This window comes from Aulonocara sp. 'chitande type north' Nkhata Bay, linkage group LG12, assembly GCF_057382095.1.
Source record: "Aulonocara sp. 'chitande type north' Nkhata Bay isolate Kocher_YH1m ecotype deep benthic linkage group LG12, A_spYH_male_GT1.1, whole genome shotgun sequence".
NCBI lineage: Eukaryota > Metazoa > Chordata > Actinopteri > Cichliformes > Cichlidae > Aulonocara > Aulonocara sp. 'chitande type north' Nkhata Bay.
The window spans coordinates 12,144,535-12,161,118 of record NC_141355.1 but is presented as its reverse complement, the minus strand read 5'-3'; positions in this window follow the sequence as shown (position 1 = coordinate 12,161,118).

The window sequence follows — 16,584 nt, the reverse complement described above, 5'->3', positions numbered from 1 at the left end:
CCTGACCAAGAAAACAGGAGAAAACGATTCCAAAAGAAAAGGCAGCTCACCCCTTCCGCTTCAGCCCACGAGTGCCTAAGCTCTCAGCTAATGCACTAGGAGCGGCTTTTACAATTCACCCTCACACAAATACACAAGATAAGCACAGGCTGGGAAAACCATGGTCAGGACCGCGACGGCTGTCAGGCTACTCGCTCGTTGCACACACTCTCTCTCTCTCTCCCCTCTGGAGCTGTCAGAGCGGCTTTTTGAACGTGATCACCTGTTCCATGGTCCAATCAGCTGCTCACTACTCTTCATTAGGGGAGGGACCTGTAAAGTGTCTTAAACACAGTAAAGAGACACATGTCTCGCATGTAATAGTCAGAAACGCACTATCTTTGCAAAATAAAGCCTTTTTGTACAACTTCATGAAGTTAGCTGTAACTTTTGATAGAAGATTCAGATTTACGTAGTTATGGCTTTATCTTATAATATTCAGTATCCCCGTGTTGAGCAAACAGGTTTGAGCTAAGATTTTCGAGTTATTCACGTAATGAAAACCTATACTTTGTTTCGGTCGAGTTCCCCATTCAAATGCATGTAACAGTGAGAAACGCACTGTCTTGGCGAAAGAAAGCGTTTTTGTACAACTTCATATAAATAGCTGTAACTTTTGATATAAGACTCAGACAAACATGTTTATGGCTTTATCTTATAGAACTCAAGGTCCCTGTGCTGGGAAAACAGGTTTTGCAGCTGTTTGAGCTAAGATTTTCAAGTTATACACATAATGAAAACCTATACTTTGTTTCGGTCGAGTTCCCCATTCAAATGCATGTAACAGTGAGAAACGCACTGTCTTGGCGAAAGAAAGCGTTTTTGTACAACTTCATATAAATAGCTGTAACTTTTGATAGAAGACTCAGACAAACATGTTTATGGCTTTATCTTATAGAACTCAAGGTCCCTGTGCTGGGAAAACAGGATTTGCAGCTGTTTGAGCTAAGATTTTCAAGTTATACACATAATGAAAACCTATTATTTGTTTCGGTCGAGTTCCCCATTCAAATGCATGTAACAGTGAGAAACGCACTGTCTTGGCGAAAGAAAGCGTTTTTGTACAACTTCATATAAATAGCTGTAACTTTTGATATAAGACTCAGACAAACATGTTTATGGCTTTATCTTATGGAACTCAAGGTCCCTGTGCTGGGAAAACAGGATTTGCAGCTGTTTGAGCTAAGATTTTCGAGTTATTCACATAATGAAAACCTATACTTTGTTTCGGTCGAGTTCCCCATTCAAATGCATGCAACAGTGAGAAACGCACTGTCTTGGCGAAAGAAAGCGTTTTTGTACAACTTCATATAAATAGCTGTAACTTTTGATAGAAGACTCGGATACACATGTTTATGGCTTTATCTTATAGAACTCAAGGTCCCTGTGCTGGGAAAACAGGATTTGCAGCTGTTTGAGCTAAGATTTTCAAGTTATACACATAATGAAAACCTATACTTTGTTTCGGTCGAGTTCCCCATTCAAATGCATGTAACAGTGAGAAACGCACTGTCTTGGCGAAAGAAAGCGTTTTTGTACAACTTCATATAAATAGCTGTAACTTTTGATAGAAGACTCGGATACACATGTTTATGGCTTTATCTTATAGAACTCAAGGTCCCTGTGCTGGGAAAACAGGATTTGCAGCTGTTTGAGCTAAGATTTTCAAGTTATACACATAATGAAAACCTATACTTTGTTTCGGTCGAGTTCCCCATTCAAATGCATGTAACAGTGAGAAACGCAGTCTTGGCGAAAGAAAGCGTTTTTGTACAACTTCATATAAATAGCTGTAACTTTTGATAGAAGACTCGGATACACATGTTTATGGCTTTATTTTATAGAACTCAAGGTCCCTGTGCTGGGAAAACAGGATTTGCAGCTGTTTGAGCTAAGATTTTCAAGTTATACACATAATGAAAACCTATACTTTGTTTCGGTCGAGTTCCCCATTCAAATGCATGTAACAGTGAGAAACGCACTGTCTTGGCGAAAGAAAGCGTTTTTGTACAACTTCATATAAATAGCTGTAACTTTTGATAGAAGACTCGGATACACATGTTTATGGCTTTATCTTATAGAACTCAAGGTCCCTGTGCTGGGAAAACAGGATTTGCAGCTGTTTGAGCTAAGATTTTCAAGTTATACACATAATGAAAACCTATACTTTGTTTCGGTCGAGTTCCCCATTCAAATGCATGTAACAGTGAGAAACGCACTGTCTTGGCGAAAGAAAGCGTTTTTGTACAACTTCATATAAATAGCTGTAACTTTTGATAGAAGACTCGGATACACATCTTTATGGCTTTATCTTATAGAACTCAAGGTCCCTGTGCTGGGAAAACAGGATTTGCAGCTGTTTGAGCTAAGATTTTCAAGTTATACACATAATGAAAACCTATACTTTGTTTCGGGCGAGTTACCCATTCAAATGCATGTAACAGTGAGAAACGCACTGTCTTGGCGAAAGAAAGCGTTTTTGTACAACTTCATATAAATAGCTGTAACTTTTGATAGAAGACTCGTATACACATGTTTATGGCTTTATCTTATAGAACTCAAGGTCCCTGTGCTGGGAAAACAGGATTTGCAGCTGTTTGAGCTAAGATTTTCAAGTTATACACATAATGAAAACCTATACTTTGTTTCGGTCGAGTTCCCCATTCAAATGCATGTAACAGTGAGAAACGCACTGTCTTGGCGAAAGAAAGCGTTTTTGTACAACTTCATATAAATAGCTGTAACTTTTGATAGAAGACTCGGATACACATGTTTATGGCTTTATCTTATAGAACTCAAGGTCCCTGTGCTGGGAAAACAGGATTTGCAGCTGTTTGAGCTAAGATTTTCAAGTTATACACATAATGAAAACCTATACTTTGTTTCGGTCGAGTTCCCCATTCAAATGCATGTAACAGTGAGAAACGCAGTCTTGGCGAAAGAAAGCGTTTTTGTACAACTTCATATAAATAGCTGTAACTTTTGATAGAAGACTCGGATACACATGTTTATGGCTTTATTTTATAGAACTCAAGGTCCCTGTGCTGGGAAAACAGGATTTGCAGCTGTTTGAGCTAAGATTTTCAAGTTATACACATAATGAAAACCTATACTTTGTTTCGGTCGAGTTCCCCATTCAAATGCATGTAACAGTGAGAAACGCAGTCTTGGCGAAAGAAAGCGTTTTTGTACAACTTCATATAAATAGCTGTAACTTTTGATAGAAGACTCGGATACACATGTTTATGGCTTTATTTTATAGAACTCAAGGTCCCTGTGCTGGGAAAACAGGATTTGCAGCTGTTTGAGCTAAGATTTTCAAGTTATACACATAATGAAAACCTATACTTTGTTTCGGTCGAGTTCCCCATTCAAATGCATGTAACAGTGAGAAACGCACTGTCTTGGCGAAAGAAAGCGTTTTTGTACAACTTCATATAAATAGCTGTAACTTTTGATAGAAGACTCGGATACACATGTTTATGGCTTTATCTTATAGAACTCAAGGTCCCTGTGCTGGGAAAACAGGATTTGCAGCTGTTTGAGCTAAGATTTTCAAGTTATACACATAATGAAAACCTATACTTTGTTTCGGTCGAGTTCCCCATTCAAATGCATGTAACAGTGAGAAACGCACTGTCTTGGCGAAAGAAAGCGTTTTTGTACAACTTCATATAAATAGCTGTAACTTTTGATAGAAGACTCGGATACACATGTTTATGGCTTTATCTTATAGAACTCAAGGTCCCTGTGCTGGGAAAACAGGATTTGCAGCTGTTTGAGCTAAGATTTTCAAGTTATACACATAATGAAAACCTATACTTTGTTTCGGTCGAGTTACCCATTCAAATGCATGTAACAGTGAGAAACGCACTGTCTTGGCGAAAGAAAGCGTTTTTGTACAACTTCATATAAATAGCTGTAACTTTTGATAGAAGACTCGGATACACATGTTTATGGCTTTATCTTATAGAACTCAAGGCCCCTGTGCTGGGAAAACAGGATTTGCAGCTGTTTGAGCTAAGATTTTCAAGTTATACACATAATGAAAACCTATACTTTGTTTCGGTCGAGTTCCCCATTCAAATGCATGTAACAGTGAGAAACGCACTGTCTTGGCGAAAGAAAGCGTTTTTGTACAACTTCATATAAATAGCTGTAACTTTTGATAGAAGACTCGGATACACATGTTTATGGCTTTATCTTATAGAACTCAAGGTCCCTGTGCTGGGAAAACAGGATTTGCAGCTGTTTGAGCTAAGATTTTCAAGTTATACACATAATGAAAACCTATACTTTGTTTCGGGCGAGTTACCCATTCAAATGCATGTAACAGTGAGAAACGCACTGTCTTGGCGAAAGAAAGCGTTTTTGTACAACTTCATATAAATAGCTGTAACTTTTGATAGAAGACTCGTATACACATGTTTATGGCTTTATCTTATAGAACTCAAGGTCCCTGTGCTGGGAAAACAGGATTTGCAGCTGTTTGAGCTAAGATTTTCAAGTTATACACATAATGAAAACCTATACTTTGTTTCGGTCGAGTTCCCCATTCAAATGCATGTAACAGTGAGAAACGCACTGTCTTGGCGAAAGAAAGCGTTTTTGTACAACTTCATATAAATAGCTGTAACTTTTGATAGAAGACTCGTATACACATGTTTATGGATTTATCTTATAGAACTCAAGGTCCCCGTGCTGGGAAAACAGGTTTTGCAGCTGTTTGAGCTAAGATTTTCAAGTTATTCACATAATGAAAACCTATACTTTGTTTCGGTCGAGTTCCCCATTCAAATGCATGCAACAGTGAGAAACGCACTGTCTTGGCGAAAGAAAGCGTTTTTGTACAACTTCATATAAATAGCTGTAACTTTTGATAGAAGACTCGGATACACATGTTTATGGCTTTATCTTATAGAACTCAAGGTCCCTGTGCTGGGAAAACAGGATTTGCAGCTGTTTGAGCTAAGATTTTCAAGTTATACACATAATGAAAACCTATACTTTGTTTCGGTCGAGTTCCCCATTCAAATGCATGTAACAGTGAGAAACGCACTGTCTTGGCGAAAGAAAGCGTTTTTGTACAACTTCATATAAATAGCTGTAACTTTTGATAGAAGACTCGGATACACATGTTTATGGCTTTATCTTATAGAACTCAAGGTCCCCGTGCTGGGAAAACAGGATTTGCAGCTGTTTGAGCTAAGATTTTCAAGTTATACACATAATGAAAACCTATACTTTGTTTCGGTCGAGTTCCCCATTCAAATGCATGTAACAGTGAGAAACGCACTGTCTTGGCGAAAGAAAGCGTTTTTGTACAACTTCATATAAATAGCTGTAACTTTTGATAGAAGACTCAGACAAACATGTTTATGGCTTTATCTTATAGAACTCAAGGTCCCCGTGCTGGGAAAACAGGTTTTGCAGCTGTTTGAGCTAAGATTTTCAAGTTATTCACATAATGAAAACCTATACTTTGTTTCGGTCGAGTTCCCCATTCAAATGCATGTAACAGTGAGAAACGCACTGTCTTGGCGAAAGAAAGCGTTTTTGTACAACTTCATATAAATAGCTGTAACTTTTGATAGAAGACTCAGACAAACATGTTTATGGCTTTATCTTATAGAACTCAAGGTCCCTGTGCTGGGAAAACAGGATTTGCAGCTGTTTGAGCTAAGATTTTCAAGTTATACACATAATGAAAACCTATACTTTGTTTCGGTCGAGTTCCCCATTCAAATGCATGTAACAGTGAGAAACGCACTGTCTTGGCGAAAGAAAGCGTTTTTGTACAACTTCATATAAATAGCTGTAACTTTTGATAGAAGACTCGGATACACATGTTTATGGCTTTATCTTATAGAACTCAAGGTCCCTGTGCTGGGAAAACAGGATTTGCAGCTGTTTGAGCTAAGAATTTCAAGTTATACACATAATGAAAACCTATACTTTGTTTCGGTCGAGTTCCCCATTCAAATGCATGTAACAGTGAGAAACGCACTGTCTTGGCGAAAGAAAGCGTTTTTGTACAACTTCATATAAATAGCTGTAACTTTTGATAGAAGACTCGGATACACATGTTTATGGCTTTATCTTATAGAACTCAAGGTCCCTGTGCTGGGAAAACAGGATTTGCAGCTGTTTGAGCTAAGATTTTCAAGTTATACACATAATGAAAACCTATACTTTGTTTCGGTCGAGTTCCCCATTCAAATGCATGTAACAGTGAGAAACGCACTGTCTTGGCGAAAGAAAGCGTTTTTGTACAACTTCATATAAATAGCTGTAACTTTTGATAGAAGACTCGTATACACATGTTTATGGCTTTATCTTATAGAACTCAAGGTCCCCGTGCTGGGAAAACAGGTTTTGCAGCTGTTTGAGCTAAGATTTTCAAGTTATTCACATAATGAAAACCTATACTTTGTTTCGGTCGAGTTCCCCATTCAAATGCATGCAACAGTGAGAAACGCACTGTCTTGGCGAAAGAAAGCGTTTTTGTACAACTTCATATAAATAGCTGTAACTTTTGATAGAAGACTCGGATACACATGTTTATGGCTTTATCTTATAGAACTCAAGGTCCCCGTGCTGGGAAAACAGGATTTGCAGCTGTTTGAGCTAAGATTTTCAAGTTATACACATAATGAAAACCTATACTTTGTTTCGGTCGAGTTCCCCATTCAAATGCATGTAACAGTGAGAAACGCACTGTCTTGGCGAAAGAAAGCGTTTTTGTACAACTTCATATAAATAGCTGTAACTTTTGATAGAAGACTCGGATACACATGTTTATGGCTTTATCTTATAGAACTCAAGGTCCCCGTGCTGGGAAAACAGGATTTGCAGCTGTTTGAGCTAAGATTTTCAAGTTATACACATAATGAAAACCTATACTTTGTTTCGGTCGAGTTCCCCATTCAAATGCAGGTAACAGTGAGAAGCGCATTGTCTTGGCGAAATAAAGCGTTTTTGAACAACTTCATATAAATAGCTGTAACTTTTGATAGAAGACTCAGACAAACGTTTATCTTATAGAACTCAAAGTCCCTGTGCTGGGAAAACAGGATTTGCAGCTGTTTGAGCTAAGATTTTCGAGTTATTCACATAATGAAAACCTATACTTTGTTTCGGTCGAGTTCCCCATTCAAATGCATGCAACAGTGAGAAACGCACTGTCTTGGCGAAAGAAAGCGTTTTTGTACAACTTCATATAAATAGCTGTAACTTTTGATATAAGACTCAGACAAACATGTTTATGGCTTTATCTTATAGAACTCAAGGTCCCTGTGCTGGGAAAACAGGTTTTGCAGCTGTTTGAGCTAAGATTTTCAAGTTATACACATAATGAAAACCTATACTTTGTTTCGGTCGAGTTCCCTATTCAAATGCATGTAACAGTGAGAAACGCACTGTCTTGGCGAAAGAAAGCGTTTTTGTACAACTTCATATAAATAGCTGTAACTTTTGATAGAAGACTCGGATACACATGTTTATGGCTTTATCTTATAGAACTCAAGGTCCCTGTGCTGGGAAAACAGGATTAGCAGCTGTTTGAGCTAAGATTTTCAAGTTATACACATAATGAAAACCTATACTTTGTTTCGGTCGAGTTCCCCATTCAAATGCATGTAACAGTGAGAAACGCACTGTCTTGGCGAAAGAAAGCGTTTTTGTACAACTTCATATAAATAGCTGTAACTTTTGATAGAAGACTCGGATACACATCTTTATGGCTTTATCTTATATAACTCAAGGTCCCTGTGCTGGGAAAACAGGATTTGCAGCTGTTTGAGCTAAGATTTTCAAGTTATACACATAATGAAAACCTATACTTTGTTTCGGTCGAGTTCCCCATTCAAATGCATGTAACAGTGAGAAACGCACTGTCTTGGCGAAAGAAAGCGTTTTTGTACAACTTCATATAAATAGCTGTAACTTTTGATAGAAGACTCGGATACACATGTTTATGGCTTTATCTTATAGAACTCAAGGTCCCTGTGCTGGGAAAACAGGATTTGCAGCTGTTTGAGCTAAGATTTTCAAGTTATACACATAATGAAAACCTATACTTTGTTTCGGTCGAGTTCCCCATTCAAATGCATGTAACAGTGAGAAACGCACTGTCTTGGCGAAAGAAAGCGTTTTTGTACAACTTCATATAAATAGCTGTAACTTTTGATAGAAGACTCGGATACACATGTTTATGGCTTTATCTTATAGAACTCAAGGTCCCTGTGCTGGGAAAACAGGATTAGCAGCTGTTTGAGCTAAGATTTTCAAGTTATACACATAATGAAAACCTATACTTTGTTTCGGTCGAGTTCCCCATTCAAATGCATGTAACAGTGAGAAACGCACTGTCTTGGCGAAAGAAAGCGTTTTTGTACAACTTCATATAAATAGCTGTAACTTTTGATAGAAGACTCGGATACACATGTTTATGGCTTTATCTTATAGAACTCAAGGTCCCTGTGCTGGGAAAACAGGATTTGCAGCTGTTTGAGCTAAGATTTTCAAGTTATACACATAATGAAAACCTATACTTTGTTTCGGTCGAGTTCCCCATTCAAATGCATGTAACAGTGAGAAACGCACTGTCTTGGCGAAAGAAAGCGTTTTTGTACAACTTCATATAAATAGCTGTAACTTTTGATAGAAGACTCGGATACACATCTTTATGGCTTTATCTTATAGAACTCAAGGTCCCTGTGCTGGGAAAACAGGATTTGCAGCTGTTTGAGCTAAGATTTTCAAGTTATACACATAATGAAAACCTATACTTTGTTTCGGTCGAGTTCCCCATTCAAATGCATGAGTGAGAAACGCACTGTCTTGGCGAAAGAAAGCGTTTTTGTACAAATTCATATAAATCGCTGTAACTTTTGATAGAAGACTCGGATACACATCTTTATGGCTTTATCTTATAGAACTCAAGGTCCCTGTGCTGGGAAAACAGGATTAGCAGCTGTTTGAGCTAAGATTTTCAAGTTATACACATAATGAAAACCTATACTTTGTTTCGGTCGAGTTCCCCATTCAAATGCATGTAACAGTGAGAAACGCACTGTCTTGGCGAAAGAAAGCGTTTTTGTACAACTTCATATAAATCGCTGTAACTTTTGATAGAAGACTCGTATACACATGTTTATGGCTTTATCTTATAGAACTCAAGGTCCCCGTGCTGGGAAAACAGGTTTTGCAGCTGTTTGAGCTAAGATTTTCAAGTTATTCACATAATGAAAACCTATACTTTGTTTCGGTCGAGTTCCCCATTCAAATGCATGCAACAGTGAGAAACGCACTGTCTTGGCGAAAGAAAGCGTTTTTGTACAACTTCATATAAATAGCTGTAACTTTTGATAGAAGACTCGGATACACATGTTTATGGCTTTATCTTATAGAACTCAAGGTCCCCGTGCTGGGAAAACAGGATTTGCAGCTGTTTGAGCTAAGATTTTCAAGTTATACACATAATGAAAACCTATACTTTGTTTCGGTCGAGTTCCCCATTCAAATGCATGTAACAGTGAGAAACGCACTGTCTTGGCGAAAGAAAGCGTTTTTGTACAACTTCATATAAATAGCTGTAACTTTTGATAGAAGACTCGGATACACATGTTTATGGCTTTATCTTATAGAACTCAAGGTCCCCGTGCTGGGAAAACAGGATTTGCAGCTGTTTGAGCTAAGATTTTCAAGTTATACACATAATGAAAACCTATACTTTGTTTCGGTCGAGTTCCCCATTCAAATGCAGGTAACAGTGAGAAGCGCATTGTCTTGGCGAAATAAAGCGTTTTTGAACAACTTCATATAAATAGCTGTAACTTTTGATAGAAGACTCAGACAAACGTTTATCTTATAGAACTCAAAGTCCCTGTGCTGGGAAAACAGGATTTGCAGCTGTTTGAGCTAAGATTTTCGAGTTATTCACATAATGAAAACCTATACTTTGTTTCGGTCGAGTTCCCCATTCAAATGCATGCAACAGTGAGAAACGCACTGTCTTGGCGAAAGAAAGCGTTTTTGTACAACTTCATATAAATAGCTGTAACTTTTGATATAAGACTCAGACAAACATGTTTATGGCTTTATCTTATAGAACTCAAGGTCCCTGTGCTGGGAAAACAGGTTTTGCAGCTGTTTGAGCTAAGATTTTCAAGTTATACACATAATGAAAACCTATACTTTGTTTCGGTCGAGTTCCCTATTCAAATGCATGTAACAGTGAGAAACGCACTGTCTTGGCGAAAGAAAGCGTTTTTGTACAACTTCATATAAATAGCTGTAACTTTTGATAGAAGACTCGGATACACATGTTTATGGCTTTATCTTATAGAACTCAAGGTCCCTGTGCTGGGAAAACAGGATTAGCAGCTGTTTGAGCTAAGATTTTCAAGTTATACACATAATGAAAACCTATACTTTGTTTCGGTCGAGTTCCCCATTCAAATGCATGTAACAGTGAGAAACGCACTGTCTTGGCGAAAGAAAGCGTTTTTGTACAACTTCATATAAATAGCTGTAACTTTTGATAGAAGACTCGGATACACATCTTTATGGCTTTATCTTATATAACTCAAGGTCCCTGTGCTGGGAAAACAGGATTTGCAGCTGTTTGAGCTAAGATTTTCAAGTTATACACATAATGAAAACCTATACTTTGTTTCGGTCGAGTTCCCCATTCAAATGCATGTAACAGTGAGAAACGCACTGTCTTGGCGAAAGAAAGCGTTTTTGTACAACTTCATATAAATAGCTGTAACTTTTGATAGAAGACTCGGATACACATGTTTATGGCTTTATCTTATAGAACTCAAGGTCCCTGTGCTGGGAAAACAGGATTTGCAGCTGTTTGAGCTAAGATTTTCAAGTTATACACATAATGAAAACCTATACTTTGTTTCGGTCGAGTTCCCCATTCAAATGCATGTAACAGTGAGAAACGCACTGTCTTGGCGAAAGAAAGCGTTTTTGTACAACTTCATATAAATCGCTGTAACTTTTGATAGAAGACTCGGATACACATCTTTATGGCTTTATCTTATAGAACTCAAGGTCCCTGTGCTGGGAAAACAGGATTAGCAGCTGTTTGAGCTAAGATTTTCAAGTTATACACATAATGAAAACCTATACTTTGTTTCGGTCGAGTTCCCCATTCAAATGCATGTAACAGTGAGAAACGCACTGTCTTGGCGAAAGAAAGCGTTTTTGTACAACTTCATATAAATAGCTGTAACTTTTGATAGAAGACTCAGACAAACATGTTTATGGCTTTATCTTATAGAACTCAAGGTCCCTGTGCTGGGAAAACAGGATTTGCAGCTGTTTGAGCTAAGATTTTCAAGTTATACACATAATGAAAACCTATACTTTGTTTCGGTCGAGTTCCCCATTCAAATGCATGTAACAGTGAGAAACGCACTGTCTTGGCGAAAGAAAGCGTTTTTGTACAACTTCATATAAATAGCTGTAACTTTTGATAGAAGACTCGGATACACATCTTTATGGCTTTATCTTATAGAACTCAAGGTCCCTGTGCTGGGAAAACAGGTTTTGCAGCTGTTTGAGCTAAGATTTTCAAGTTATACACATAATGAAAACCTATACTTTGTTTCGGTCGAGTTCCCCATTCAAATGCATGTAACAGTGAGAAACGCACTGTCTTGGCGAAAGAAAGCGTTTTTGTACAACTTCATATAAATAGCTGTAACTTTTGATAGAAGACTCGGATACACATCTTTATGGCTTTATCTTATATAACTCAAGGTCCCTGTGCTGGGAAAACAGGATTTGCAGCTGTTTGAGCTAAGATTTTCAAGTTATACACATAATGAAAACCTATACTTTGTTTCGGTCGAGTTCCCCATTCAAATGCAGGTAACAGTGAGAAGCGCATTGTCTTGGCGAAATAAAGCGTTTTTGAACAACTTCATATAAATAGCTGTAACTTTTGATAGAAGACTCAGACAAACGTTTATCTTATAGAACTCAAAGTCCCTGTGCTGGGAAAACAGGATTTGCAGCTGTTTGAGCTAAGATTTTCGAGTTATTCACATAATGAAAACCTATACTTTGTTTCGGTCGAGTTCCCCATTCAAATGCATGCAACAGTGAGAAACGCACTGTCTTGGCGAAAGAAAGCGTTTTTGTACAACTTCATATAAATAGCTGTAACTTTTGATATAAGACTCAGACAAACATGTTTATGGCTTTATCTTATAGAACTCAAGGTCCCTGTGCTGGGAAAACAGGTTTTGCAGCTGTTTGAGCTAAGATTTTCAAGTTATACACATAATGAAAACCTATACTTTGTTTCGGTCGAGTTCCCTATTCAAATGCATGTAACAGTGAGAAACGCACTGTCTTGGCGAAAGAAAGCGTTTTTGTACAACTTCATATAAATAGCTGTAACTTTTGATAGAAGACTCGGATACACATGTTTATGGCTTTATCTTATAGAACTCAAGGTCCCTGTGCTGGGAAAACAGGATTAGCAGCTGTTTGAGCTAAGATTTTCAAGTTATACACATAATGAAAACCTATACTTTGTTTCGGTCGAGTTCCCCATTCAAATGCATGTAACAGTGAGAAACGCACTGTCTTGGCGAAAGAAAGCGTTTTTGTACAACTTCATATAAATAGCTGTAACTTTTGATAGAAGACTCGGATACACATCTTTATGGCTTTATCTTATATAACTCAAGGTCCCTGTGCTGGGAAAACAGGATTTGCAGCTGTTTGAGCTAAGATTTTCAAGTTATACACATAATGAAAACCTATACTTTGTTTCGGTCGAGTTCCCCATTCAAATGCATGTAACAGTGAGAAACGCACTGTCTTGGCGAAAGAAAGCGTTTTTGTACAACTTCATATAAATAGCTGTAACTTTTGATAGAAGACTCGGATACACATGTTTATGGCTTTATCTTATAGAACTCAAGGTCCCTGTGCTGGGAAAACAGGATTTGCAGCTGTTTGAGCTAAGATTTTCAAGTTATACACATAATGAAAACCTATACTTTGTTTCGGTCGAGTTCCCCATTCAAATGCATGTAACAGTGAGAAACGCACTGTCTTGGCGAAAGAAAGCGTTTTTGTACAACTTCATATAAATCGCTGTAACTTTTGATAGAAGACTCGGATACACATCTTTATGGCTTTATCTTATAGAACTCAAGGTCCCTGTGCTGGGAAAACAGGATTAGCAGCTGTTTGAGCTAAGATTTTCAAGTTATACACATAATGAAAACCTATACTTTGTTTCGGTCGAGTTCCCCATTCAAATGCATGTAACAGTGAGAAACGCACTGTCTTGGCGAAAGAAAGCGTTTTTGTACAACTTCATATAAATAGCTGTAACTTTTGATAGAAGACTCAGACAAACATGTTTATGGCTTTATCTTATAGAACTCAAGGTCCCTGTGCTGGGAAAACAGGATTTGCAGCTGTTTGAGCTAAGATTTTCAAGTTATACACATAATGAAAACCTATACTTTGTTTCGGTCGAGTTCCCCATTCAAATGCATGTAACAGTGAGAAACGCACTGTCTTGGCGAAAGAAAGCGTTTTTGTACAACTTCATATAAATAGCTGTAACTTTTGATAGAAGACTCGGATACACATCTTTATGGCTTTATCTTATAGAACTCAAGGTCCCTGTGCTGGGAAAACAGGTTTTGCAGCTGTTTGAGCTAAGATTTTCAAGTTATACACATAATGAAAACCTATACTTTGTTTCGGTCGAGTTCCCCATTCAAATGCATGTAACAGTGAGAAACGCACTGTCTTGGCGAAAGAAAGCGTTTTTGTACAACTTCATATAAATAGCTGTAACTTTTGATAGAAGACTCGGATACACATCTTTATGGCTTTATCTTATATAACTCAAGGTCCCTGTGCTGGGAAAACAGGATTTGCAGCTGTTTGAGCTAAGATTTTCAAGTTATACACATAATGAAAACCTATACTTTGTTTCGGTCGAGTTCCCCATTCAAATGCATGTAACAGTGAGAAACGCACTGTCTTGGCGAAAGAAAGCGTTTTTGTACAACTTCATATAAATAGCTGTAACTTTTGATAGAAGACTCGGATACACATGTTTATGGCTTTATCTTATAGAACTCAAGGTCCCTGTGCTGGGAAAACAGGATTTGCAGCTGTTTGAGCTAAGATTTTCAAGTTATACACATAATGAAAACCTATACTTTGTTTCGGTCGAGTTCCCCATTCAAATGCATGTAACAGTGAGAAACGCACTGTCTTGGCGAAAGAAAGCGTTTTTGTACAACTTCATATAAATAGCTGTAACTTTTGATAGAAGACTCGGATACACATGTTTATGGCTTTATCTTATAGAACTCAAGGTCCCCGTGCTGGGAAAACAGGATTTGCAGCCGTTTGAGCTAAGATTTCCAAGTTATACACATAATGAAAACCTATACTTTGTTTCGGTCGAGTTCCCCATTCAAATGCATGTAACAGTGAGAAACGCACTGTCTTGGCGAAAGAAAGCGTTTTTGTACAACTTCATATAAATAGCTGTAACTTTTGATAGAAGACTCGTATACACATGTTTATGGATTTATCTTATAGAACTCAAGGTCCCCGTGCTGGGAAAACAGGTTTTGCAGCTGTTTGAGCTAAGATTTTCAAGTTATTCACATAATGAAAACCTATACTTTGTTTCGGTCGAGTTCCCCATTCAAATGCATGCAACAGTGAGAAACGCACTGTCTTGGCGAAAGAAAGCGTTTTTGTACAACTTCATATAAATAGCTGTAACTTTTGATAGAAGACTCGGATACACATGTTTATGGCTTTATCTTATAGAACTCAAGGTCCCTGTGCTGGGAAAACAGGATTTGCAGCTGTTTGAGCTAAGATTTTCAAGTTATACACATAATGAAAACCTATACTTTGTTTCGGTCGAGTTCCCCATTCAAATGCATGTAACAGTGAGAAACGCACTGTCTTGGCGAAAGAAAGCGTTTTTGTACAACTTCATATAAATAGCTGTAACTTTTGATAGAAGACTCGGATACACATGTTTATGGCTTTATCTTATAGAACTCAAGGTCCCCGTGCTGGGAAAACAGGATTTGCAGCTGTTTGAGCTAAGATTTTCAAGTTATACACATAATGAAAACCTATACTTTGTTTCGGTCGAGTTCCCCATTCAAATGCATGTAACAGTGAGAAACGCACTGTCTTGGCGAAAGAAAGCGTTTTTGTACAACTTCATATAAATAGCTGTAACTTTTGATAGAAGACTCAGACAAACATGTTTATGGCTTTATCTTATAGAACTCAAGGTCCCCGTGCTGGGAAAACAGGTTTTGCAGCTGTTTGAGCTAAGATTTTCAAGTTATTCACATAATGAAAACCTATACTTTGTTTCGGTCGAGTTCCCCATTCAAATGCATGTAACAGTGAGAAACGCACTGTCTTGGCGAAAGAAAGCGTTTTTGTACAACTTCATATAAATAGCTGTAACTTTTGATAGAAGACTCAGACAAACATGTTTATGGCTTTATCTTATAGAACTCAAGGTCCCTGTGCTGGGAAAACAGGATTTGCAGCTGTTTGAGCTAAGATTTTCAAGTTATACACATAATGAAAACCTATACTTTGTTTCGGTCGAGTTCCCCATTCAAATGCATGTAACAGTGAGAAACGCACTGTCTTGGCGAAAGAAAGCGTTTTTGTACAACTTCATATAAATAGCTGTAACTTTTGATAGAAGACTCGGATACACATGTTTATGGCTTTATCTTATAGAACTCAAGGTCCCTGTGCTGGGAAAACAGGATTTGCAGCTGTTTGAGCTAAGATTTTCAAGTTATACACATAATGAAAACCTATACTTTGTTTCGGTCGAGTTCCCCATTCAAATGCATGTAACAGTGAGAAACGCACTGTCTTGGCGAAAGAAAGCGTTTTTGTACAACTTCATATAAATAGCTGTAACTTTTGATAGAAGACTCGGATACACATGTTTATGGCTTTATCTTATAGAACTCAAGGTCCCTGTGCTGGGAAAACAGGATTTGCAGCTGTTTGAGCTAAGATTTTCAAGTTATACACATAATGAAAACCTATACTTTGTTTCGGTCGAGTTCCCCATTCAAATGCATGTAACAGTGAGAAACGCACTGTCTTGGCGAAAGAAAGCGTTTTTGTACAACTTCATATAAATAGCTGTAACTTTTGATAGAAGACTCGGATACACATGTTTATGGCTTTATCTTATAGAACTCAAGGTCCCCGTGCTGGGAAAACAGGATTTGCAGCCGTTTGAGCTAAGATTTCCAAGTTATACACATAATGAAAACCTATACTTTGTTTCGGTCGAGTTCCCCATTCAAATGCATGTAACAGTGAGAAACGCACTGTCTTGGCGAAAGAAAGCGTTTTTGTACAACTTCATATAAATAGCTGTAACTTTTGATAGAAGACTCGTATACACATGTTTATGGATTTATCTTATAGAACTCAAGGTCCCCGTGCTGGGAAAACAGGTTTTGCAGCTGTTTG